The 27,834-nt window shown below is 32.6% G+C and overlaps 1 pseudogene; it reads right to left on the reverse strand.

Moving 5' to 3' along the window:
- LOC139842339 (heat shock 70 kDa protein 16-like) lies at positions 1-27,834 on the reverse strand (annotated as a pseudogene).

The raw sequence follows: 27,834 nt of genomic DNA on the forward strand, positions 1-27,834 counted from the left end.
TTAAATCACGCTGCACAAAAAAAACAAACCACACAAATAATTCTAAAAATAATGGTGTTTTGTCAACCACACCCATTATCAATCCACACAATTAGTCAATTATTACAAACCAAATATTGTCTAAAAACACACCACACAAATTAAATAGTCTGAAAACAGTGTACAAAATGATCAAAGGCACGCAGGCCTTAACTGGATTAGTTACCATATGGCCAAAAGTAGTTTCCCGAACCATCTCTGTACGGGCGTCCTTGCGGGAATTCCTGATCAAATCGGTTCCTAGCATCCTGCATCGCAGCGTTATTATCATAAATCGGGTAAGGAGGAGGTGGGTGTTGAGGATCCGTGTAATATTGGGGTGTCAGTCGTGTCGTCCCATAGTACTGCTCGGGGTTGGAATAAAACAACTCTGAGTTATGGTTATTCCAATCAATACCATAACTCATCCATCCCTGATCGTGCACTTGAGCAATCTGTCATTGCTCTATTCGCTGCTGACTATCCCACATTCGATCGCTGTGTGTCCTTTGGTCACTCGGACTCAACCTCATATTATTAACACTACTAATCAAATTATCCCAACTAGATTGGGACGGATGCCAAGGACCCTGATCACCAACGCTCGTTTGCGCCTCCATTTCTGCTTCCTCCTCTACCTGTTGTTCTTGCTGCACGCCACTACCACTCGCGCCACCTGCCACAAAAGGTACCAAATGCCCATTTGCATCCTTCATGAGAATATCAGCGTTGATATAAGAAATTTTCTTTAATGGTTTCATGACGTTAGTACACTCCATCAATCGGCTGAAATCTATGTCGAAGAGACGAGCAATCCTCGTGATATAGTGGCCTCCAAGAAGTGGCTTTTCTCTCCGTGTCTCGGTAGCGATGGCCAGAAAATAGTTTCCTATCAACCCAGGAATATCAGTATAGTAACCTCGTTTTATTTGATCCATTATCCATAGATCCAATGTTTTAAACTTTTCGTTGCCTTCTACTCTCGCATTGAAAGTGCATGTGATGAGTCGATGAAGAAGTCTATCATCCCGGGATGCAATCTCATTATACCTGTGTCTGCTTGATCTGAACGGTGTAGATGCATTCGGCCCACAAATTCTTCGCCAATAAGCAATCTCATTAAAGGGCTCTCGACCAACGTAATCCGAACCCCGCAAGTAATCACCCAATTGGTTGTCGGTAAGTTCCTCAAAAATCCCCAACACTCTGCACAACTCAAATTTGCTTATCCCTCTATTTTCGCCCCCTAATCGAAACTGAAGAAAATCATTCGACAAATAATCTCGAACATTATTAAACCGTACAGTTGAGTAAAATTCTTTTAACAACACCGGAAAAATTGGTTCGCGGATGCTAAAAACGTGCTCCCACGCGTAGGTAACGATCCTATCGTAGGGAATGGCTAGCAAACGAGAAACATGTTGGTGCATATTTGCCTCATCCAATGGGCCCCAAATAAAGTACCACATTGCATTTATGGGCCTACTGTTTATCCTCTCAAATGTTTCTGCGTAATAGTTGTCGTTTTGAACCTGTGTCAACCAAACTCGAGGATCATTTAGATCCTCCTCTTCTTCGTCACCAGATGATGAAGATGAATGTTGTTGTGGTGGTGGTGGTGGTGGAACCAAACCTGAAGTCCTCCCTCTTTTTGGTTGTCCTCTTCTGCTAGATTGTCCCTGCAAAACATAATAACACCAAACCAAAAGAACATAGAAACCGTTGTGTTAATGTTAGCTAAAAACATAACCGAGTAGCAAGAGAACCTAATCATTCCATACAAAGTTCATAAGTATTATGATTCATTTAAACAAAAGCGTATGTTCACCATTTTTAACCAAAGTCAACCAAAGTTAACATAAACCCGCTAATACACTTTCAAAAATGAAAATCACAACTTCACAATTTAGCATCAACTTAGGATTCAAGCATGTTGCATTCATAGGTCATAACATTTAAACTTGCATTCTAATGATATTCATTACAAATCATAACACAAATTTTCACAATTTTAGCTCAAAAGGACCATTATACGTCATCCATTATAGCAACCCATACCATCAATCTACTTCAACAGGCTCACATAAATGAAAATCAAGCATACATGTTTCATAAGTTCATTTCAATTCAAAAATATGCTAAAAATTCAAGAATATTCAAATTATGACCCGGCCAAATTGACATCTATATCACCAACACAATTAAACACTTCACAAGCTTCATTAACATCATATACAAACTCAATATCATGAATTAATCACCCTAAATTCGGATTCAATTATCACAAACCCTAGAATCATGAGCATACCCTTAAAAACATGTAATCTTTGCAAAATCAACACAATATGGGTAATTAAACAAGTAAGGCATGTTAATCTAAACATGAATCATGAAAATTCAAACACCCCACACTTATCCTTCACCAATTTATACATATAAACATACAATTCAAGTAATTGAGAAAGAAAAATGTGAAAATGAAGTAACCATACCCTATAAAACATGATTGGAGCTTGGATTTGGTAGAAGAAAACGCGAATTTGAGGTAGGAAATTAGGGTTTTTGGAAGTGGGTTCGTGTTTGGCAGAGAGAACTTTATAAAAAATGTGTTTTGTGGTTGAGAAATGGGGTGGATAGGGTATAAAACGCGTATATTTTTTTCTGAGTCAGGTACTTTGGACGACGTCCAGGATATGGGATGGCGTCCAAGTTTATGAAGTGGGACGGCGTCTGCATTTTGGGACGGCGTCCAGGATTTAAAAGGGGGACGGCGTCCAGGGATTTGGGACGGCGTCCCAATGAACTAAAACTTACTGACCTCAATTTTTGACACTCGCCAGTTTTAAGTCCAAACGTAAATCATTTTGCACAACACTAAAAATTATCGTACACACAATTCAAAATATTTACATTTGTGAACCACTTTTTAACGAGTTATTCACCCAACTAGTCCCCATTTCGATTTACGCTTTGTTCTCGAAGTTGAGGCTAACCTCATCTTCGATTTCTAGGGGACCATCAACATAATGCTTGACCCGGTGGCCATTTACCTTAAACGTTTCACCTTTTGCATTCCTTAACTCCACCGTTCTATATGGAAAAGCCTTGTTAACAACAAATGGTCCCATCCATCGGGAATTGAGTTTTCCAGGGAAAAGTTTAAATCGTGAGTTAAATAGCAAAACACGATCATCCTCTTTAAAATCTTTCAGATTCCTAAGACGGTTGTCGTGCCAAACTTTTGTCTTTTCCTTGTATATGAGCGATTTTCATAGGCATTTTGTCTCAACTCATCCAACTCATTAAGTTGGTTTAAATGAAGGTTTCCCGCTTTTTCAAGATCGAGATTACATGTCTTAAGAGCCCAATGTGATTTGTGCTATATCTCCAAAGGGAGATGACATGCCTTCCCATAGACTAGGCGGTAAGGTGTGGTTCCAATAGGAGTTTTGTGGGCAGTTCTAAACACCCACAAAGCATCGTCAAGCTTCGTCGACCACACCTTAGGATTTGATCCAACCGTTTTCTCAAGGATCCTTTTTAGTGCCCGATTTGTATTTTCAACTTGCCCACTTGTTTGTGGGTGATAAGATGTAGAAATTTTATGGGTTACCCCATATCGTTTCAACACCTTTTCTAATTGGGTGTTGCAAAAATGGGTACCACGGTCACTAATTAATGCTTTCGGGGTACCAAATCGGGCAAAGAGCTCTTTAAGAAAAATTACAACAACTCGTGCATCGTTTGTGGGGAGAGCCTTTGCTTCAGCCCATTTTGACACGTAGTCAACTGCAACGAGTATGTATTGGTTGGAATTAGATTTTGGGAATGATCCCATGAAATCAATGCCCCAAATATCGAAAACCTCACAAACTTGGATTATGTTTTGAGGCATTTCGTCTCTTTGACTAATTTTTCCTGCCCTTTGGCAAGAATCGCATGATTTACAAATTTGGTGGAAATCCTTGAAGATGGTAGGCCAATAAAAACCGGCCTCATAGACTTTTCTCCCCGTGATTTGGGGTTCAAAATGTCCACCAGTGGGACCAATATGACATTGGAGAAGAATTTGATTGCATTCTTCCCCGGAGACACAACGACGGATTATCCCATCGGGACACCGTTTAAAGAGATACGGGTTTTCCCAAAAATAGTATTTTATGTCACTGAAAAATTTCTTTCGTTTTTGATGTGACATACCGGTTTCTAGGAATCCACCCGCAAGATAGTTGGCTATGTCTACAAACCAGGGATCATCAATTTTCTCAATTTTCATGAGATTTTCATCCGGAAAATTATCTTGAATAACGGTCTCATGGAGAACCTCAAGATTCGAGTTCTCAAGTCGAGAAAGGTGATCGGCTGCTAGGTTTTCGACCCCCTTTTTGTCTTTAATATCAATGTCGAATTCTTGAAAAAGCAAGACCCAACGTATTAACCGGGGTTTAGCATCTTGCTTAGCAAGCAAGTACTTTAATGCCGAATGGTCTGTATAGACAACCGTCTTTGCTAATACCAAATAGGATCAGAATTTATCAAATGAAAAGACGATTGCCAGGAGTTCCTTCTCGGTGGTAGTGTAATTAAGTTGGGCTCCTTGCAATGTCTTACTAGCATAATAAATGGGCTTGAAATGTTTTTCAATTCTTTGCCCCAAGACTGCACCAATAGCAAAGTCACTAGCGTCACACATAAGTTCGAATAGAATTGACCAATTCGGAGATATGAGAATGGGTGATTGCGTGAGTTTTGCTTTAAGGAGGTTAAAGGCATTAAGACACTCGTCTATAAAGACAAATGGAGCGTCTTTCTCAAGAAGTTTGTTCATCGGGGTTGCAATTTTGGAAAAATCTTTAATGAACCGCCGGTAAAAACCGGCGTGCCCCAGAAAACTTCTTACACCTTTCACATTTAACGGTGGTGGTAATTTAGCTATAACTTCCACTTTAGCTCTGTCCACCTCCAGTCCTGCAGAGGAAATTTTATGACCTAAAACAATGCCCTCTCTTACCATAAAATGGCATTTTTCCCAGTTAAGCACAAGATTAGATTCTTCACACCTAATCAACATACGCTCAAGATTATTAAGACATGAGTTAAAAGAATCACCAAAGACTGAAAAGTCATCCATGAATACTTCCATAAAGTCTTCGATCATATCATGAAAAATAGCTACCATACACCTTTGGAAGGTAGCAGGAGCATTGCATAAGCCAAAGGGCATACATCGGTAAGAGAAAGTACCATAAGGGCATGTAAAGGTGGTTTTCTCTTGGTCCTCGGGTGCTATAGGGATTTGGAAATATCCCGAGAAACCGTCAAGAAAACAATAAAAGTTCTTTCCTGCCAACCTTTCCAACATTTGATCAATGTAAGGAAGTGGAAAATGGTCTTTTCGGGTAGCATCATTTAATTTTCTGTAATCAATGCATACCCTCCAACCCGTGATAGTCCTGGTGGAAATTAATTGGTCGTCTTCATTGGTGATAACGGTCATGCCACCCTTTTTGGGTATACACTGGACCGGACTCACCCAAGGACTATCCAAAATTCGATAAATAAGACCTGCATCTAGGAGTTTGACAATCTCCTTTTTAACAACTTCCTGCATATTAGGGTTCAGTCGCCTTTGTCTTTGTACACATGGTTTATAGTTATCTTCCATTAATATTTTATGCTTACAATAAGAGGGACTTATACCCTTGATGTCATGAATTTTCCATGCTAGAGCCGGTTTATGGGCTTTTAACATGGAAACAAGCTTAGACTTCTCACTTACAGAGAGTTCGGATGAAATGATAACCGGAAGAGTAGAACCCTCTTGAAGGTAAGCATATTCCAAGTGTTTTGGAAGTGGCTTGAGTTCTAAAACGAGGGGTTCTTCAATTGATGTTTTACATCGGTATTCATTTCCCAAATCCAACTTTCTGTACTCTTCATCATTTGGCTCATAACCATTAGCCATCAAGGTGGTCAACATCTCCACTTCTTCCACCATATTCTCTTCATCACCTTCCGCAAAAATGCATTCTCCCATACCTTGCAATTCTAGAAATTCCTGCAACAATTCCAATATGTGTCTACGGTTTGCAAATAATAACATTGATCATCAGTAGATTCGGGGTATTGCAGGGCATGGTCAACGGAAAAGGTAACCTTCATATCCTCAATACTAAGGGTCAATTTCTGCCCATGAACATCTATCATAGCTCTAGCAGTATTGAGGAAAGGTCGACCTAATATAAGAGGCACACGTGTATCCTCCTCCATGTCCAAAATTACAAAATCAGCCAGAAATACTAAGGTACCTACTTTTACCAACATAGTTTCTAAAATTCCACGGGGGAATTTAACAGAGCGGTCTACTAGTTGAATTGTCATTCGGGTTGGTTTTAGTACCCCAGGGTTTAGCTTAACATATAATGAATAAGGCATTAAATTTATGCTAGCCCCTAAATCCGCTAATGCTTTAATGCATTCCAAATCTCTAAGGAGACATGGTATGGTAAAACTTCCAGGATCTGCTAACTTTTTTGGTATTTTGTTCATCAAGATTGCTGAACAATTAGCATTCATGGTGACTGATGAAAGTTCCTCCATTTTCTTCCGATTAGTAAGTAAGTCTTTTAAGAACTTAGCATACTTGGGCATACCTGAGATTACATCAATGAAAGGCATATTTATGTTAATTTGTTTAAACATATCTAGGAATTTCGACCTTTCGGCCTCTAACCTTTCTTGTTTTTGCTTTCTTGGGTATGGGAGCGGTGGTTGATATGGTTTCACTACTGGTTTTTTCCGTTCTTCCTTTTCAACCACTTGTTCCGGCTCCTTAACCGGTTCATCATTTTGGTTCAAGGGAACACTGAAATTAGAATTTTCGGGCATTTTTGGAGCATCGTATGCTAAACCACTCCGTGTGGTAATAACATTGGCGTGCTCATTTCGGGAGTTCTTATTGGTATCGCCCGGTAAACTTCCTGGTTTTCTCTCACTAAGTAAACTAGCTAACCCACTCATTTGCTTCTCCAAGTTCTGTATTGAGGCTTGTTGGTTTCTAAACTGGTGTTTGTTTTTCTCGTTGGTTTGGTTTATGTTTGTGACAAGCTGAGTTTGTGATGCAATTAACTTTTCCAACATACTCTCCAAATTTGACTTTTTCTCTTCCTGTTGGGGTTTTTGATAAAAACCCGGAGTTTGTTGTTGGTACCCGCTACTTGACCCTTGTTGGTAATTGGAATTTTGACCTTGAGGGTTGTAGGGGTTGTTGAAGTTCCGGTTAAACTGGGCTCTTCCTTGAAATTGATTATTATTTCTTTGGCTTATGAAAGCCACTTCTTCTTTTTGAGCCATAGTTAAACCGGCATCACAATCTTTTCCTAAATGGAGTCCATCACAGTATTCACAACCTACTTTCATACTATGAATTTCCTTGGTGATTTTGTCCATGTTTCGAGCAACACCGTCTATTTTCACACTTAGGGAACTAAGGTCATCATAAGCACCGGCGCTTTGGACTTGAGCATTACGAGTAATTGGTCGTTCTTGATGCCACTCATGAGAATAATCGGCTAGCTTCTCGATTATCTCATAAGCTTCTTGCTCAGTTTTGTCCATGAGTGAACCTCTGGACGCTTGATCAATGGAAATTCGAGTTGCAACATCACAACCCTTGTAAAAGATTTGGACTTTTTGGAAGGTATCCAAACCATGGTTCGGACATCCTCTTAGCATTTTGGAAAATCGATTCCATGCTTCGTACAAGGTTTCCATCGGCTTTTGACAGAATTGGGTAATTTCGTGTTGGAGTCTCGCGGACTTAGAAGCTGGAAAATATTTCTTAAGAAATTTTTCCAACATACCATCCCAAGTTTCTATCGTAGCCTCGGCTAATGAATCTAACCAACTTCGTACTTCCCCGTAGAGTGTCCATGGGAAAAGTCTTAAAAATATGGCCTGGTCAGTGCCTGGTTTAAGTTTGAAAAGAAGACATATCTCTTGAAAATTTACCTCACCAGTGGGCGGAGTAATATGAAAGGACCCGTTCATATACATTATAAACAATTCACAATAGTTGATTACATTGCGAGGTATTTAACCTCTATATGATACAATTTACAAACATTGCATTCGTTTTTAAAAGACAATCTTTCTTTACATCAAAAATTGACAGGCATGCATACCATTTCATAATATCCACTATCCAACTATAAATTGATTTATTAATAATCTTTGATGAACTCAATGACTCGAATGCAACGCTCTTCGAAATATGCTATGAAAGACTCCAAGTAATATCTTTAAAATGAGCAAATGCACAGCGGAAGATTTCTTTAACACCTAAGAATAAACATGCTTTAAAGTGTCAACCAAAAGGTTGGTGAGTTCATTAGTTTATCATAATCATTTATTTCCATCATTTTAATAGACCACAAGAATTTCATTTCCAGTTCTCATAAATATACGTCCCATGCATAGAGACAAAAAATAATCATTCATATGGTGAACACCTGGTAACCGACATTAACTAGATACATATAAGAATATCCCCTATCATTCCGGGATCCTCCTTCAGACATGATATAAATTTCGAAGTACTAAAGCATCCGGTACTTTGGATGGGGTTTGTTAGGCCCAATAGATCTATCTTTAGGATTCGCGTCAATTAGGGTGTCTGTTCCCTAATTCTTAGATTACCAGACTTTAATAAAAAGGGGCATATTCGATTTCGATAATTCAACCATAGAATGTAGTTTCAATTACTTGTGTCTATTTCGTCAAACATTTATAAAAGCGCATGTATTCTCAGTCCCAAAAATATAAAGGGTAAAAAGGCAAATGAAACTCACCATACTGTATTTCGTAGTAAAAATACATATAACGTCATTGAACAAGTGCAAGGTTGGCCTTGGATTCACGAACCTAAATTAATTATATATATTTATGTGTTGGTCAATATTTGTCTAACAAATTAGGTCAAGTCAAAGTGTACCACAATCCTAATGCTCGAGACTAATATGCAAAAGTCAACAAAAGTAAATTTGACTCAAAATAATTTCCAAAAATCTATACATGATTAATATATAGTTTAAATATCGTCGTTTTATATTTTTAAATATTTTTAAAAGATTTATTAGAGTAAATAATATAATTTATTTATTAATAAATAAAATTTTATATTATATTTATATAATAAAATACACTTTTATATATATTAAGTAATAAAATTTATAGGGTTTATTTAATATTATAAAGATAATATGATAGGTATTATTAAAGTAAGTTATTACACGTAGTAAAATATGTTTGTATCAAATATTTATTTGATAAAATAATATCTATAATGATAGTAAGTAAAAGTTGTATTATTTTGTAATAATTATTATTATTATAAAATATCAATATCTATAATTACTAAGATGACATTATGATAAAACGATAATTCTAATTATGATAACTTTAATATTTACGATAATTTTTAATATTATCTTTAAAATAATAATTCTATTTAAAATAATAATAATAATAATGATATTTTATAGTGATAAAACGATAATTCTAATTATGATAACTTTAATATTTACGATAATTTTTAATATTATCTTTAAAATAATAATTCTATTTAAAATAATAATAATAATGATATTTTATAGTAACAATGACATTTCTATTAAAATGTTAATTTTTGTTAAAATGATAGTTTTAATACTAACGATAATTTTAATAATAATAGTAATGATAAAAATAATAAGAACGATAATTTTATCTAAATCAATATCTTATAATATTTTAATTTCATCATGATACTCTTACCCATTATTTCCTAATCGTTTCGTTTAATAGCTTTTAATCGTCTTTTATATCGTGTTCGTAATAATGATAATAATAGTAATCAAAATAATTAGGTGTTACAAATATTTGTTTTAATTACACTAATATTAATAATGATAGTTACTATAACATTATTAACGATAATACTAATAATTATCTTAATGATAATATAGTAATAATAATAATAACAATAACAATAACCATTTTTAAATAATGATATATATATTAATAATGATAATAATAATAATAATAATAATACCAACACCAATAATAATAATAATAATAATAATAATAATAATAATAATAATAATAATAATAATAATTGGATAATAATAATAATACTAATTATAACTTTAACGATAATAACGATAGTAATAATAAAAAAAATAACAATTTTTAAATATAAATCCTTTTATTGATAAAGATAATAATAATAATAAGATAAAACTAGAACGACGATAATAACGACGATAATAATAATCATTTTTAATAATAATACAAAAATTCGATGGACTATAACTTCAATTCCGTTCATCGAAATCATTCGATATCTAAATGAAAAGTTCTTAATTTTTCGCTAGCTTTCCAACGACATGCATATCTTATACCTTATCTCAGTTGCATATATAACTAATTCAGGATTCAACATAACCTAACTAAAGGCAATATCAAAAGTACAAACATGCATAATCCTATATACTCGAGCACTAGTCAGGGATACACTATTAGTATGTAAAAGTTAAATTATGAGTACTCACGTATCAATATTGAGATTCAATATTGCAGGAAAGGTACGTAGACGCAACGGAGATGATAAACACTATATTGACCTCACGAGCATACCCATGAACCATACCCAATCACCTCCATAGCTATAACCCATAATTTCCTTAATCCAATCCCACTCGAAAAACAATTTCAAAATCACTCGGACAGCACTCTGACGTAATATTTTATGTATACTAATAATATCTTGAAATAATACGGAGTAAATATATATATATATATGTAAACCGATTGAGAGAGTTTAGAGAAAAATACTTTCAAGTTTCTATGAAATAATGAAACCTATTGAATTCTATTTATAATAGATTTTTGAATTATTAAAGTGAATTATTAAAGTATGAATTATTAAAGTGAATTATTAAAGTATGAATTATTAAAGTGAATTATTAAAGTATGAATTATTAAAGTGAATTATTAAAGTATAAATTATTAAAGTGAATTATTAAAGTTAAAGTAAAGTAAAAATAAAGTAAAGGTAAAGTTTAAGTATAGTAAAAGTATAAAACTATGTACGTATAATACGCGTATAAATATATATAATATTAATTTAAATCGTTATATATATTTAATAAAATAAAATATAAATATCGTTATCTTAATCATACTGGTTAAGTAATGAGTTGTCAAAAGTGGTTCTAGATATTTATAAAAGTTATATACATTTTAATAATAAAGTTCTTTTTAAACTGAAAACGTTTTTGTACGTTTGAAACTAAATCAAAGAAATATAATAATTTTGATTTCCAAAACCAAATATATTTTTAAGAATCATTTTGTTTAAAGGTTAAAATAATGGAAATCGTTATATCATAAAATGCTTTAGAAAAGTAGAATCATATATATTCATAATAGGTTTCAAGTTTTTAAATTACAGTTTGTTGGTGAAGCATGGGATAAAGTTCAAAGGTTAAATAAACGTATGAAATCATCTTAATGAAAAATGTCGAGTTACTTAACTTGTCGATATCCAACATCTAAGTTATTTACACTTCACGTTCTTACTTATAAATCACTTTACCATTTTCCGAATGTTGTCAAAAAGAATAGATTTCTTAAATCACAGTGGACCTCATAACATAGACCCGTAATGATATCATAATGTATCTGATAAATCAATCATTTGATATTATCTTCTAATTCCATCGATAAACATATTGAAACAAATAAGTTCATGTAAAGTATTATACGTTTAATACTTTATTAATATTCTCAAGTTATAATATATATATACATATATATACATATTTATTTATATATAACGGTTCGTGAATCGTCGGAATTTGGTCGAGGTTATAATGAATGTATGAACACAATTTAAAATTCTTGAGATTTAACTTAACAAACTTTGCTTATCGTGTCGGAATAATATAAAGATAAAGTTTAAATTTGGTTGGAAATTTCCAGGTTGTCACAGTACCTACCCGTTAAAGAAATTTCGTCCCGAAATTTGAGTGGAAAGGTCGTGAATGATAATAAGTATGTTTTCATGATGCATACAGGCTGAAAATTAGAGTTTTATCATCAGCGAATAATTTGGATAAACAATCCATTTATATGAAGAGTACGAATGAAGCTAACATAGAAGAGTGAAATGAGTAAGTGTAGATTCATCTTATCATTTGACGTAGATATGATTGATTTCCAGATTTGAAGAAAATCTTTGTAATAAGATTTGATTCTCCGGTAACAAAAGGAATTAGGATCTGCTTTAAATGCGATTGTCCATTTTAATTGTTCTGTCGGAGATTTTCTTATAAATTCAGCTCCTTCCTTTTCTTACAACTCACACCTTTTGTTGATATATTTTATGCAAGTCCCTAGACATCTACCCACGTCCATTGCAGGTACAACAGTTTACAGGCCACCATGATCGTTCGTTATTATCCTATCCGTGTTTGTATGTGGTTACAGCAACTGCAGAAACGAGATTTGGATGTTTGACTATGTTAGACTTAGTCAGATGTCCGAGTGAAGCCTCACTCGTACGGCTGACAGGCTCATACGCACAGTTGATGCTGAGCTAAGTCACAATTACCACGTAAATGAGAAGACACAAGTGAGTGATCACCCGTACGGCTGATGAAGCCAACTCGTATGTGTGATGGATGAATCGTATGGGTGAGTCAATAGCAGGGGTATATAAAGTCTTATGTTCTTCATTTTAGGTTAAGCCTCTCATTTGTTACACACACTCAGATCTGGTGAGCTCCTCCGATTCTCTCTCAACCCAAATCACCCAGGTGGTGAATAATAGCTCTAGGTGTTGATCTAATCACACTTGATTTAGTTGTGGTATGACTAAATTAATCCAAAAAAGCTTAACCTATCCACTAGAGGGTTTGATTCACTTATTCCGTCATTGTGTGAGTTAAATCTGTTGATTTCTAAGTTCCTAGTCATGTTTCATCACCTTCTATTCTTTCCCCCTCAACTCATATTTTAAAGTATTCATCAATATGCTCCATCCAGTTCTGATTCTCGATATACTTATAACTTTCATATCGGTCATTCTTCTTTTTCATCTACCGCCAGAAGAATCTATTTACTTCTACTATACTCTTGGGTTTATAGTGTTTCTAGTTCTCCCGTGTCTTTATATTGCTATATGCATCGATATATATGGTTTATAATTTTTGGTTTGTCGTTGGGCTTTATATCTTTCCTTATATTTCAAAGTCTCTATTTCTATCTTCTATAATCATTGTCATCCACAGTTAATGCTCTCTTTTATTTGCTGCAATTTATACCCCAATTTCTATTTCAGAGTTTTGTCCTTTCGTTTCTTCTTCTTGCGATTAAGCACCGCTTGTAATGGTCCAGAATTTACAGATATGAATTTTGGAATGAACATTATTAATGTTCTAGGAAGGAAATTGTGATGGCACGATCTTGACTTGTCAAATTACTAGAATACCTTGGAAAAGGCCGAATCATCAAGAAATATTTTCTTGATATTTTAGAGGTTAAATAGAATACAAGAGTCGTATAACATGGCACATGATGATGTTATGATCTGTGAATCATCACGTTCCATTTAGAAACTCAGCATGAATTACTGTAATACAATCACGTTGATCAAGTGTCATTATATTATACTAACTCATGCTTCAGTTTCCAACACTACTTCAAAAACATTCATATTTTAAACTCAAAGGTTTACAGAGTATAGGAACTAAACAGTTTCCTTTTTGATGTAATACAGATAGCGCAAAGAGATAAATGATTCTAGATAAGAATATTTATGGAAATATCTTCAGAAATATGGAGGATATTTATAATGAAAGATACGATGATATCTTAGAATTTCTAATATCAGAGGATGATGAAGAATATTGTCTGTGAGGGTTTAGTGTCAGGAGCAAGGTATTTGTTAATGACTTCAGCAGACACTGAATCATTTAGATTCTTTGAAGGCAGGTTCAGTCTTTGTGATTTGTCCACAGCCTCCTTCATACTTTGCTCAATCCGTTTTCCAGTTCCAAAACTTCTCTATTTCTGAGCTTTGTTAATACACTAATCTTTATCATCAAACTTTTTACTGCTAAGGTCATTTACAGTTTTTGTTGCTTCATCAGCATTTCGAGAACTAGTTCGCGGTTCAGAGTGTTTTTCAGAAACTTCACATTTAAAGTATGTAAGCCTTGGAATAGACATTATGTATAACTGTTGGCGTCAACATGCTGTGAGATTTCAAAATACTGATTGCTATTTCCCAATGATTCGTATGACAATTCTCGTTACAAGAGGCAGATGAGTAAATGATGAGGTTTCGATAAATAAAAAGATTCTTCCGAATGCCCAAGATCAGTGAAGTTGTTGGTAAGTTTATTGCTAATGTGGTGGAATATGAAAGGTTCTCCGGTAACAAAAGGGTAATCACATATATCAAAATTATGATAAGGCTAATCCGAATGAAAAAATCGAAGTTGTCTTGCTGGAGCTGTGATATATTTTGCTACTTTGCAAAGGAATTGCAAGGTTATTTTTGCTAATAAATGCCAAAAGATCTGACACAGATATGTGTTGAATTATGACTTTGATTTCGAGAGCTTTTTAAGTACATAACTGTGGGTAATATGTGGTTGGATCATCATCTCGATTGCTCATTATTTGAAGTGTCTTCAGAGATTTTCGAAGGGTTTGAACACAGATTGTAATCGTTTGTATACATTTGATGTTCTAACACACTTTTGAAGACAAAGTATAGCTTTGAAAGATGTAGGAATCTAAAAGTGATGGTACCGGTTATATCTCAAATAGAATTCTGAGATTTTAAAAGCAGAATATGTAATTGGGTTTGAATGAGTATGGTTGTTTTGATTTCTATGAAAGAATGTATATTATTGTGAAAGTAGGAAGTATAATTGATAATTTGCTTAATCTGATTCGAAGAATGTAACATATTAATTGTGAATTTATATATGTCTCTCGGGTATTACCTACCCGTTAAAAAATTTTCACAATTAATATTTTGTACATAAGAATTTTATTACAGTCTTTATGAAAATATATATGTATATATTCTCCTCAGATGTAACATAGATTTTAATGAGTTAATACTAAATTAAACTCATTCGATTTATGGTTGGAACTAGAATTGAATAATTCCTTGAAGGCTTTAGAGGTTACATAAGTATTTCTTCAATAATATTGAAATTATGAATCAATACTTCGTTATTTGTTGAGATGTGATGTTGGTTTTCGTTAAATTCTTGTGAACTTCGCAAAGTACGAATGATGTTATCTGAAAAGTTTCAGTTACATCAATGATGAAGTGTAAAATCAAATATATACTTGATTTATTAGGAATTGGAATTTGTTGAATTGAGACAGAGATTGTAGTTAACGATGGTTAAGTCGCGGGCGAGGGATGTACATTATTACATATTTGTAATATGAATTAACTGAGTAGTTAAGATTCACACACAATAGCTTAGCACGGAAAGATTTATTTTTTTATTTCAAAATATATATATATAAAATATATATATAATTTCTTCAGAGGGAATGAGTTAATTCTTCATAACTTGTTGATACAATATACACATTATTAATTCGTAATGATGTCCACAGTGATTCTTGAACTGACGGAGTTTGTGATGTTATAGGTGTTGTTGATTCTGATGTTGACTGTACTGACGATGCTGGTGACGTTGACGGTACTGTTGATGCTGTTGGTAAAACAAGTTTAACTTGTTAATCACACACCATTTTTGTCAGGGTTTCTACTCTTCCTTCTATCATTTTGGTTCGCTTAACTGATTTATGGTTAGGGCTAGATTAGATAATCTCTAAGACTTTAGAGATTATATAATCGCCACGGAATGTTTCTCCAATGAAGTTATGAATTAATACTTCGTCAGTTATTGTTGTTGGTACTCCTTGGTATCTATGGTACGTATGACGTTGATGCTCGTGGGACAGATTGTGAAGTTGAGGTTTACAACGCGGTTGTGGTTGGAGGTGGTAATGGTACTGTTGACGTTAATAATGGTGGTACTGGTTATGCTACTGGTACTGCTGCTGGTGTTTGTAATCTCTGCACCATATTCTCCAAAGCCACTACCCGAGCGCGAAGTTCGTTGACTTCTTCTATTATTCCAGGATGATTGTCGGTCGGAACGAGCGGATAAATAAAATCTAGAATTTGATGTAGTATATAATCGTGACGAGATACCCTGGAAATGAGAGAGAAAATGGTGTCTCGAACAGGTTCTCCGGTAAGTGCTTCAGGTTCTTCGCCAAGAGGGCAATGTGGTGGATGGAAAGGATCACCTTCTTCTTGTCTCCAATGATTGAGGAGGCTACGAACCCATCCCCAATTCATCCAGAATAGGTGATGACTGATTGGTTGATCCATTCCGGTCACACTGCTTTCGAAGCTTGAGTGAGATTCCATTTCGGAATCCGAGTGACTTGAACTGATGACAAATTCCATTTCGTACGATTGGATAAAGGATTTTCGGTATAAAATGTTTTTCGGCTATCGGGTGGTATTCTATTTACATAGGATATCTATATATAGAGATCAAAAGATTTCATAGATTACGGAGGAATTTGCGGGATATGTCAGGCAAAGTTTAAAGTAACAGATACGATAAGATATGATTTAGCAGATATGCTAAGATATGAATTTTGTCTATACACTACTCATGCAATTAATGTAGCAAGACGTATCTAGACTAATAATGATAAGCAGGTAATTTCCTATGGATGATAAGCAGATGATTTCCGACTAGAAATGATAAGCAAAACTTTTGACATGCAGACACGGTCGAAGTCCAGACTCACTAATGCATCCTAACGACTTATCAGTTAGACACACTAATGCAGACCTGGTTCGCTAAGACCACCGCTCTGATACCAACTGAAAGGACCCGTTCATATACATTATAAACGATTCACAATAGTTGATTACATTGCGAGGTATTTAACCTCTATATGATACAATTTACAAACATTGCATTCGTTTTTAAAAGACAATCTTTCTTTACATCAAAAATTGACAGGCATGCATACCATTTCATAATATCCACTATCCAACTATAAATTGATTTAATAATAATCTTTGATGAACTCAATGACTCGAATGCAACGCTCTTCGAAATATGCTATGAAAGACTCCAAGTAATATCTTTAAAATGAGCAAATGCACAGCGGAAGATTTCTTTAACACCTGAGAATAAACATGCTTTAAAGTGTCAACCAAAAGGTTGGTGAGTTCATTAGTTTATTATAATCATTTATTTCCATCATTTTAATAGACCACAAGAATTTCATTTCCAGTTCTCATAAATATACGTCCCATGCATAGAGACAAAAAATAATCATTCATATGGTGAACACCTGGTAACCGACATTAACTAGATACATATAAGAATATCCCCTATCATTCCGGGATCCTCCTTCGGACATGATATAAATTTCGAAGTACTAAAGTATCCGGTACTTTGGATGGGGTTTGTTAGGCCCAATAGATCTATCTTTAGGATTCGCGTCAATTAGGGTGTCTGTATCCTAATTCTTAGATTACCAGACTTTAATAAAAAGGGGCATATTCGATTTCGATAATTCAACCATAGAATGTAGTTTCAATTACTTGTGTCTATTTCGTCAAACATTTATAAAAGTGCATGTATTCTCAGTCCCAAAAATATAAAGGGTAAAAAGGCAAATGAAACTCACCATATTGTATTTCGTAGTAAAAATACATATAACGTCATTGAACAAGTGCAAGGTTGGCCTCGGATTCACGAACCTAAATTAATTATATATATTTATGTGTTGGTCAATATTTGTCTAACAAATTAGGTCAAGTCAAAGTGTACCACAATCCTAATGCTCTAGACTAATATGCAAAAGTCAACAAAAGTAAATTTGACTCAAAATAATTTCCAAAAATCTATACATGATTAATATATAGTTTAAATATCGTCGTTTTATATTTTTAAATATTTTTAAAAGATTTATTAGAGTAAATAATATAATTTATTTATTAATAAATAAAATTTTATATTATATTTATATAATAAAATATACTTTTATATATATTAAGTAATAAAATTTATAGGGTTTATTTAATATTATAAAGATAATATGATAGGTATTATTAAAGTAAGTTATTACACGTAGTAAAATATGTTTGTATCAAATATTTATTTGATAAAATAATATCTATAATGATAGTAAGTAAAAGTTGTATTATTTTGTAATAATTATTATTATTATAAAATATCAATATCTATAATTACTAAGATGACATTATGATAAAACGATAATTCTAATTATGATAACTTTAATATTTACGATAATTTTTAATATTATCTTTAAAATAATAATTCTATTTAAAATAATAATAATAATGATATTTTATAGTGATAAAACGATAATTCTAATTATGATAACTTTAATATTTACGATAATTTTTAATATTATCTTTAAAATAATAATTCTATTTAAAATAATAATAATAATGATATTTTATAGTAACAATGACATTTCTATTAAAATGTTAATTTTTGTTAAAATGATAGTTTTAATACTAACGATAATTTTAATAATAATAGTAATGATAAAAATAATAAGAACGATAATTTTATCTAAATCAATATCTTATAATATTTTAATTTCATCATGATACTCTTACCCATTATTTCCTAATCGTTTCGTTTAATAGCTTTTAATCGTCTTTTATATCGTGTTCGTAATAATGATAATAATAGTAATCAAAATAATTAGGTGTTACAAATATTTGTTTTAATTACACTAATATTAATAATGATAGTTACTATAACATTATTAACGATAATACTAATAATTATCTTAATGATAATATAGTAATAATAATAATAACAATAACAATAACCATTTTTAAATAATGATATATATATTAATAATGATAATAATAATAATAATAATAATAATACCAATACCAATAATAATAATAATAATAATAATAATAATAATTGGATAATAATAATAATACTAATTATAACTTTAACGATAATAACGATAGTAATAATAAAAAAAATAACAATTTTTAAATATAAATCCTTTTATTGATAAAGATAATAATAATAATAAGATAAAACTAGAACGACGATAATAACGACGATAATAATAATCATTTTTAATAATAATACAAAAATTCGATGGACTATAACTTCAATTCCGTTCATCGAAATCATTCGATATCTAAATGAAAAGTTCTTAATTTTTCGCTAGCTTTCCAACGACATGCATATCTTATACCTTATCTCAGTTGCATATATAACTAATTCAGGATTCAACATAACCTAACTAAAGGCAATATCAAAAGTACAAACATGCATAATCCTATATACTCGAGCACTAGTCAGGGATACACTATTAGTATGTAAAAGTTAAATTATGAGTACTCACGTATCAATATTGAGATTCAATATTGCAGGAAAGGTACGTAGACGCAACGGAGATGATAAACACTATATTGACCTCACGAGCATACCCATGAACCATACCCAATCACCTCCATAGCTATAACCCATAATTTCCTTAATCCAATCCCACTCGAAAAACAATTTCAAAATCACTCGGACAGCACTCTGACGTAATATTTTATGTATACTAATAATATCTTGAAATAATACGGAGTAAATATATATATATATATGTAAACCGATTGAGAGAGTTTAGAGAAAAATACTTTCAAGTTTCTATGAAATAATGAAACCTATTGAATTCTATTTATAATAGATTTTTGAATTATTAAAGTGAATTATTAAAGTATGAATTATTAAAGTGAATTATTAAAGTATAAATTATTAAAGTGAATTATTAAAGTATGAATTATTAAAGTGAATTATTAAAGTTAAAGTAAAGTAAAAATGAAGTAAAGGTAAAGTTTAAGTATAGTAAAAGTATAAAACTATGTACGTATAATACGTGTATAAATATATATAATATTAATTTAAATCGTTATATATATTTAATAAAATAAAATATAAATATCGTTATCTTTATCATACTGGTTAAGTAATGAGTTGTCAAAAGTGGTTCTAGATATTTATAAAAGTTATATACGTTTTAATAATAAAGTTCTTTTTAAACTGAAAACGTTTTTGTACGTTTGAAACTAAATCAAAGAAATATAATAATTTTGTTTTCCAAAACCAAATATATTTTTAAGAATCATTTTGTTTAAAGGTTAAAATAATGGAAATCGTTATATCATAAAATGCTTTAGAAAAGTAGAATCATATATATTCATAATAGGTTTCAAGTTTTTAAATTACAGTTTGTTGGTGAAGCATGGGATAAAGTTCAAAGGTTAAATAAACGTATGAAATCATCTTAATGAAAAATGTTGAGTTACTTAACTTGTCGATATCCAACATCTAAGTTATTTACACTTCACGTTCTTACTTATAAATCACTTTACCATTTTTCGAATGTTGTCAAAAAGAATAGATTTCTTAAATCACAGTGGACCTTATAACATAGACCCGTAATGATATCATAATGTATCTGATAAATCAATCATTTGATATTATCTTCTAATTCCATCGATAAACATATTGAAACAAATACGTTCATGTAAAGTATTATACGTTTAATACTTTATTAATATTCTCAAGTTATAATATATATATACATATATATACATATTTATTTATATATAACGGTTCGTGAATCGTCGGAATTTGGTCGAGGTTATAATGAATGTATGAACACAATTTAAAATTCTTGAGATTTAACTTAACAAACTTTGCTTATCGTGTCGGAATAATATAAAGATAAAGTTTAAATTTGGTTGGAAATTTCCAGGTTGTCACATAATAGCACTACCTTGGCCGGTTCGGGTTGCTTTCATCTTAGCCGCTATTGATTGTCTTGGTACCAACGGTCTTTCTCCTTCCATTTCAAATTTTGGGGGTTGAACGGGTTTACCAAAATCTGAATATCGAGGCTTGGTTGTACTTGATTCTGAATCAAAAGTTTCTTGCTTTGATGAAGATTCAAAAAGTTCAAGTACTTCTTTTGGAATTCTAACAAGCTTTCTATCAGGTTCCGTAAACGGTGTAAGTAATGGAGATTCTGAACTTCGGGTATGTGGCATATGCAACCTATAATCTGTCAATCACACAACTAACAAAAACTATTAAACATACCGATTCTACAAGATTATTCAAAGACTATTAATAATTTAAAATAATTAAGAAACTACTTAATCACAAATTAGTTAATAATTCTATTTGACACAAAACTGTCCCCGGCAGTGGCGCCAAAAACTTGATGTGCGGAAAGTGGTATATGAATTGTTGTATAAAATAATATGGAAAAATACCGATTAGAGATTGCTACACACTAACGGGCAGTATACCCGATCGTGTAGTAGTATAGTAACTGATTTAGTTCCGTGTATCGTTCCAAGAACAGTTGTATTATTCAAACTAGAATTATAAACTATATTATGATTAACTAAGTAAATGAAGCTTAAAGGTACAAGTTTTATGTTTTGGTGTCTATTTAACGATTTAGCCAAATCAGATAAGGTTAAATGTAAAAACAATATTTTTGGTCTTTTAAGTTTATAAGATGAAAATAAGTGCAAAGAAAGCAAGTAAGATAGTTTTGATATCAATTTAAGGAAAAATGATCATCTAGACTTTTTACCCTCGATGTTGAATGTTATTTAGGATTAAGACTGGATTGATTGGTTATGCACGAGAACTACTTGATCGGTTTACCAAGAGTAGTCTTAAGTAAACACTCAAACGGGATTACAAGACGCAAGTGATGTTCTTGTCATCTAAGACCTCCTATTTGTATTCAACTAATTCAACTAGTCTAAAGACTTGAAGAATGATCAAGTCAATGGTGTGTTGATCATGATCCACTCCTATGTCAACTTATGATTTAGCCTAGTTCATTCCCTTGGTCCGGTTAGATGCTCAATTCACCCAACCCAAGTAATCAATTTAGGGTGGTAATAAGATCCCTATAAACGTCACTAGATAAGGCAAATTACTAACACCTATTAGTTATATGGAATCGAGTAATGAAAATATGTATAACATAATCTAGGGAATTGATCGTTCACCTATATAACTACACATATCAATTAGGCTATCCGAAAGTGTCTACAAGAGTCGTTCTTACATTCCTATGTAAGCTGACCATTTGAACTCAACTTATCCCTTTTGGTAAAAGATGGATAAACACATGTCACTAGGTGTAAATCAATACATTAATTTAACAAGATGATCTTTCTTAATCAAATGAACATATCAATTAGTTGAATCGAAAGGATTAAACTTTAACAAGAATGGTTCTTGTATTCAAACATTAAACTATCGTGCATAATAACAATCAATCAAAAGTAAACATTCAACATCTCGGTTATTTATCTAGACAAACATTATAGAGTTTAGCCAACAATCATAATTACAAACAAAATAACAATCAACTGATAAGTAGAATTCATTGTTGGAGAACAAGAAAACAACCTACTAGAGAATGAATCTTGGATGGAGAATGTTTTGATCTTTGAAGACTTTATGTTGAGCCTCTTCCAAGAGCTTGGAGTTCACCAAATTTGCTCCCAAAATCGTCTCTGTAACCTCTGGTTTCGTATGTGATAAAACAGTTCCTCAATCGGTAGCTTTTAAAGTGGAGAAAGTAGGTCAGAAAGTCAAAAGTGGCTGAAACCTACTTCTGGACGGCGTCCTAAAGGCTGGACGGCGTCCCGTTGTAAAGAGCTAGACGGCGTCCCAAAGGCTGGACGGCGTCCCGTTGTGAAGAGCTAGACGGCATCCCAATTCCCCGGACGGCGTCCAAGAATAAAGCGCTGGACGGCGTCCCAAAGCCCCGGACGGCGTCCAAGTGTAAAGAAAGCTACTGTTTCGTTTTGTTTTCAGTCTTCTTTCATTTGGACGAAGCCTAACACATTTGAAGCTTTGTTTTACCATTTTAGAGCACTAAATAGACCTTAACTCGTATCGGGATTAACCAAGGTCATAAATTATCAAAACTCTTTATAAATCACTCTCCGATACAAATTTGCATATCTTGGCCTATCACTTGTAGAAAACGCCTTCATTATCCTTCATTCTAGAGCATTTTTACACGATATTGCGATAGATATATATGATGTTATTGAGCAATATCAGCACACTTGTTTGAACTTATCTTGATTATGATGGGGGTTCGAGGGCAGCGCCCCCGATAGCGGGGTCCAAGGGGTGGCAACCTCTGGCGGGGTCCAAGGGGTGGCAACCCCTGTTTGGGTTAATATCGCTTTATTAAAAATGTGTTAAAATTTGATTTAAAGCTTTCAACAACATTAAATGAGATCGTTAACTTAAAGCTTTCAAAAACAACACTTACATGTAACGACTAACGATGACTTAATGACTCAGTTAAAATAAATATACATATAGTGTATTAAGATGTATTAGTACACTTTGAAAGACTTCAAGACACATATCAAAGTAATTCTACTTAGCAAAAATGCTTACAATTACATTTTCATTCATTTTCATCAACAATTCTACTCGTAGTCATTCAGTATTCGCATCCGTATTATACACAGCTTCTAGACGTACTTACTATGAGTATATACCAATAGGAACTAGCATGGGATTTCACTCTTGATTATGTCATGCATGACTAATCAATTTTAACTTCTACCATGAACTAGTCAACTAACTAGAACTCCTTTTAACCCCACTCACCACTCATCATTCACCACTCACCAATCAATCCATTTCACTTCCAATTCTCTTTCTAATTCTCTCTCAACACTTACACACACTTATGAATGAATTTTTCCAGTAAACTAATCATCATCTTCATCAAAAATTTCTTCAAGAATCAAGCTATAATCATCATAGGAAGAACACTTCAAGAACACTTCAAAAATCCTTTCAAGTTTACTAGTTTACTTCCAAGCTTTCTAATCCATTCCAAGTAATCATCTAAGATCAAGAAACTTTTGTTATTTACAGTAGGTTATCTTTCTTATTCAAGGTAATATTCATATTCAAACTTTTATTCGATTTCTATAACTATAAACTATCTTAATTCGAGTAAAAATCTTACTTGAACTTGTTTTGGTGTCATGATCCTACTTCAAGAACTTTCAAGCCATCCAAGATCCTTTGAAGCTAGATCATTTCTTGTCACTTCCAGTAGGTTTAACTACTAAACTTGAGGTAGTAATGATGTTCAAAACATCATTCGATTCATATATATATATATATATATATATATATATATATATATATATATATATATATATATATATATATATATATATATAACTATCTTATTATAAGATTTAAACTTGTAATCACTAGAACATAGTTTAGTATATTCTAAACTTGTTCGCAAACAAAAGTTAATCCTTCTAACTTGACTTTTAAAATCAACTAGACACATGTTCTATATCTATATGATATGCTAACTTAATGATTTAAAACTTGAAAACACGAACAACACCGTAAAAATGATTTTTCTTATGAACATGAAACTATATCCGAAAATCATGGTTAAACTCAAAGTGGAAGTATGTTTTTTCCAAAATGGTCATCTAGACGTCGTTCTTTCAACTGAAATGACTACCTTTACAAAAACGAATTGTAACCTGTATTTCCAACTATAAACTTATACTTTTTCTGTTTAGATTCATAAACTTAAATTCAATATGAAACCATAGCAACTTGAATCACTCAAAACGGATTTAAAATGAAGAAGTTATGGGTAAAACAAGATTGGATAATTTTGCTTGTTGTAGCTACGTGAAATTTGTAACAAATTTATACAAATCATAACTTAACTAACTTATATTGTATTATACATGTATTCTAACATATATTATGTAATCTTGGGATACCATAGAAACGAATACAATGTTTTGACATATCATATCGACCCATCTATATATATATATATATATATATATATATATATATATATATATATATATATATATATATATATATATATATATATATATATATATATATATATATTTCGTAACAACCATAGACACTCTATATGCAGTAATGTTGGAGTTAGCTATACAGGGTTGAGGTTGATTCCAAAATATTATATATACTTTGAGTTGTAATCTAGCCTGAGACTTGTATACACGAGGTCGTGGATTGATTCGAGATAATATATATTGCTTTATTTCTGTACATCTAACTGTGGACAACTAGTTGTAGGTTACTAACGAGGACTGCTGACTTAACAAACTCAAATCATTAAAACGTAATAAAAAATGTTGCAATTATATTTTGATCATACTTTGATACATATATACATATTTGTTATAGGTTCATGAATCGACCAGTGGCCAAGTCTTATTTCCGGCAAAGTAAAAATCTGTAAAAGTGAGTTATAGTTCCACTTTTAAATCTAATATTTTTGGGATGAGAATACATGCAGTTTTATAAAGGTTTTACAAAATAGACACAAGTACTTGAATTACATTCTATGTTGGATTATGAATACCGAATATCACCCTTTTAGCTTGGTAGCCTAAGAATTAGGGAACAGACACCCTAATTGACGCGAATCCTAAAGGTAGATCTACGGGCACTAACTCCCCCCATACTGGAAAATGATATGCTTTAGTACTTCGAGTTATTAATACAGTTGGATTTCTATTTTGGGGATATTCTATATGCATTTTGTTAATGTCGGTTACCAGGTGTTCAACATATGAATAATTTTTATACAGATTGTATGTTATTGAAAGATGAAATCTTGTGGTCTATTATTACGATTTGATATATATAGGTTAAACCTATAACTCACCAACATTTTTGTTGACGTTTAAAGCATGTTTATTCTCAGGTGATTATTAAGAGTTTCCGCTGTTGCATGCTAATTTATGGACAAGAGTTGGAGTCAGCATGCTTGTATAATAATGTTTAAAAACTGCATTCGAAGATTTAAATTGATGTGTAATATTATTGTAAACCATTATGTAATAATCGTGTGAAAACGCTATATTTTAGATTATCATTATTTGATAATCGTCGTAATATTTTTAAACCTTTATTGATAAAATAAAGGTTATGGTTTGTTTAAAAATCGAATGCATTCTTTGAAAAACGTCTCATATAGAGGTCAAAACCTCGCAACGAAATCAATTAATATGGAACGTTTATAATCGATATGAACGGGACATTTCATAAGCAGGCAACAATTTCACATACTTGAGCAAATAAAAGCGAAGTTATTAGTTATTACCCTAAATTCACCAATTTTAGGTGCTCGTCCAGTAAAGGGGCCAGTGTCGTTGATGTAGAAGACTTGAATATGTAATGGAGTCTTTGCATGAAATTTAACGGCATGAATAATCGGAATTGGACTGCCTCTTTGAAAGATTATGTTTTCTCGGTGTGGTTTGTTTTCAGCTTCTTCTTCATGTAGTGAAAGTCTTACTGGACAAGGGGAAACATCCTGAATCTGCAAACAAACAGTAATAATAAAATAAAACATGAATTACTTAGAAACACCCAAAATTTGCAAGAGATCGAGTATTACCTCATAGTCTTGAACTCGAAAAGTAGGGCTAAGCATTGTACAATAAAGAGCACATCCTCTAGCAACATATTCACTGGCATTTAGTGGTATTGTTGGTTCTTTATTAAAATATTCAGTTAATATCTTCATTATTATTGGTACGCGGGATCCTGGTCCAACAAGTTCAATACTAGATATCTCATCAACACTTAAACCAGAAAACTTTAACGCCTTTTTGCAAGCAAAGGTAATCCATTGTAGCAACTTTGACGACAAGTTCTCAAACTATTTCCTTGTTATGATTCCTCTCACGTTGATATTATCCATCAGACAATCAATACCAATCGAAGCTTTTGCATTGGCACTCAATGCTTTTCTTACCTTCTCACACGCAGCCCTAAGCCTTATACAAGCACCAACATTAGAGTATGTATCAATCTTGTAATCCTGTTCAAATTGTGCAGCAAAATGCTTAAATAAAACTTGGTCAAAATCTCTACCACTCAGATTTTCATCAAATGAATGGGACAATATTTTAATTTATCGTGGTTCAAAAACTGCAACCGTGACCTGAGTGTCACAGTGCCCAATGTCCACAAATACAGAATTCGTTCCGTATAAATCAGTCTTATTAATACCATAACCTAATGCAATAGCAGTACCATCGTGCATCAGCTTCAAAGGTCTTAAACCAGCAATATGAACTGCATCAAGGTACACACGTCTCTGCAAATAAGTAAAATAGGATGGGACCCCAATCACACAGTCTGCTACAGGGGATTCGAGGTTTTTCTCAGTTATCTGCTTCAAATGACTAAACAACATCCCTAAAATCTCAACAGGTGTAAACTTGCGTTTCTCTTTTAGGTAATCTATAACGATCAAAATACCACCACTAGGACTCTCCCTTGTCTCGAAAGGCAACAACTTAAGATCTTCCTGAACACTTGGGTGTTTATACTGCCTACCAACCAACCTCTTAACCTGTGAAATCGTTAATTTTGGATTCGCAGTAGCGGATGCAGCACATACAGAACCTAAAAACCTTTGATTCTGACCAAATGACACCACAGATTGCGTCTCACACTTGGATTCTTCGTTCAACAATACATCAATCACACGGCCCTTGGCATCCGCTATAACACAACTATCATTACCAATATCAAACCCAATCACGCTCAT

This window comes from Rutidosis leptorrhynchoides, chromosome 4 (assembly GCF_046630445.1).
Source record: "Rutidosis leptorrhynchoides isolate AG116_Rl617_1_P2 chromosome 4, CSIRO_AGI_Rlap_v1, whole genome shotgun sequence".
Lineage (NCBI taxonomy): Eukaryota > Viridiplantae > Streptophyta > Magnoliopsida > Asterales > Asteraceae > Rutidosis > Rutidosis leptorrhynchoides.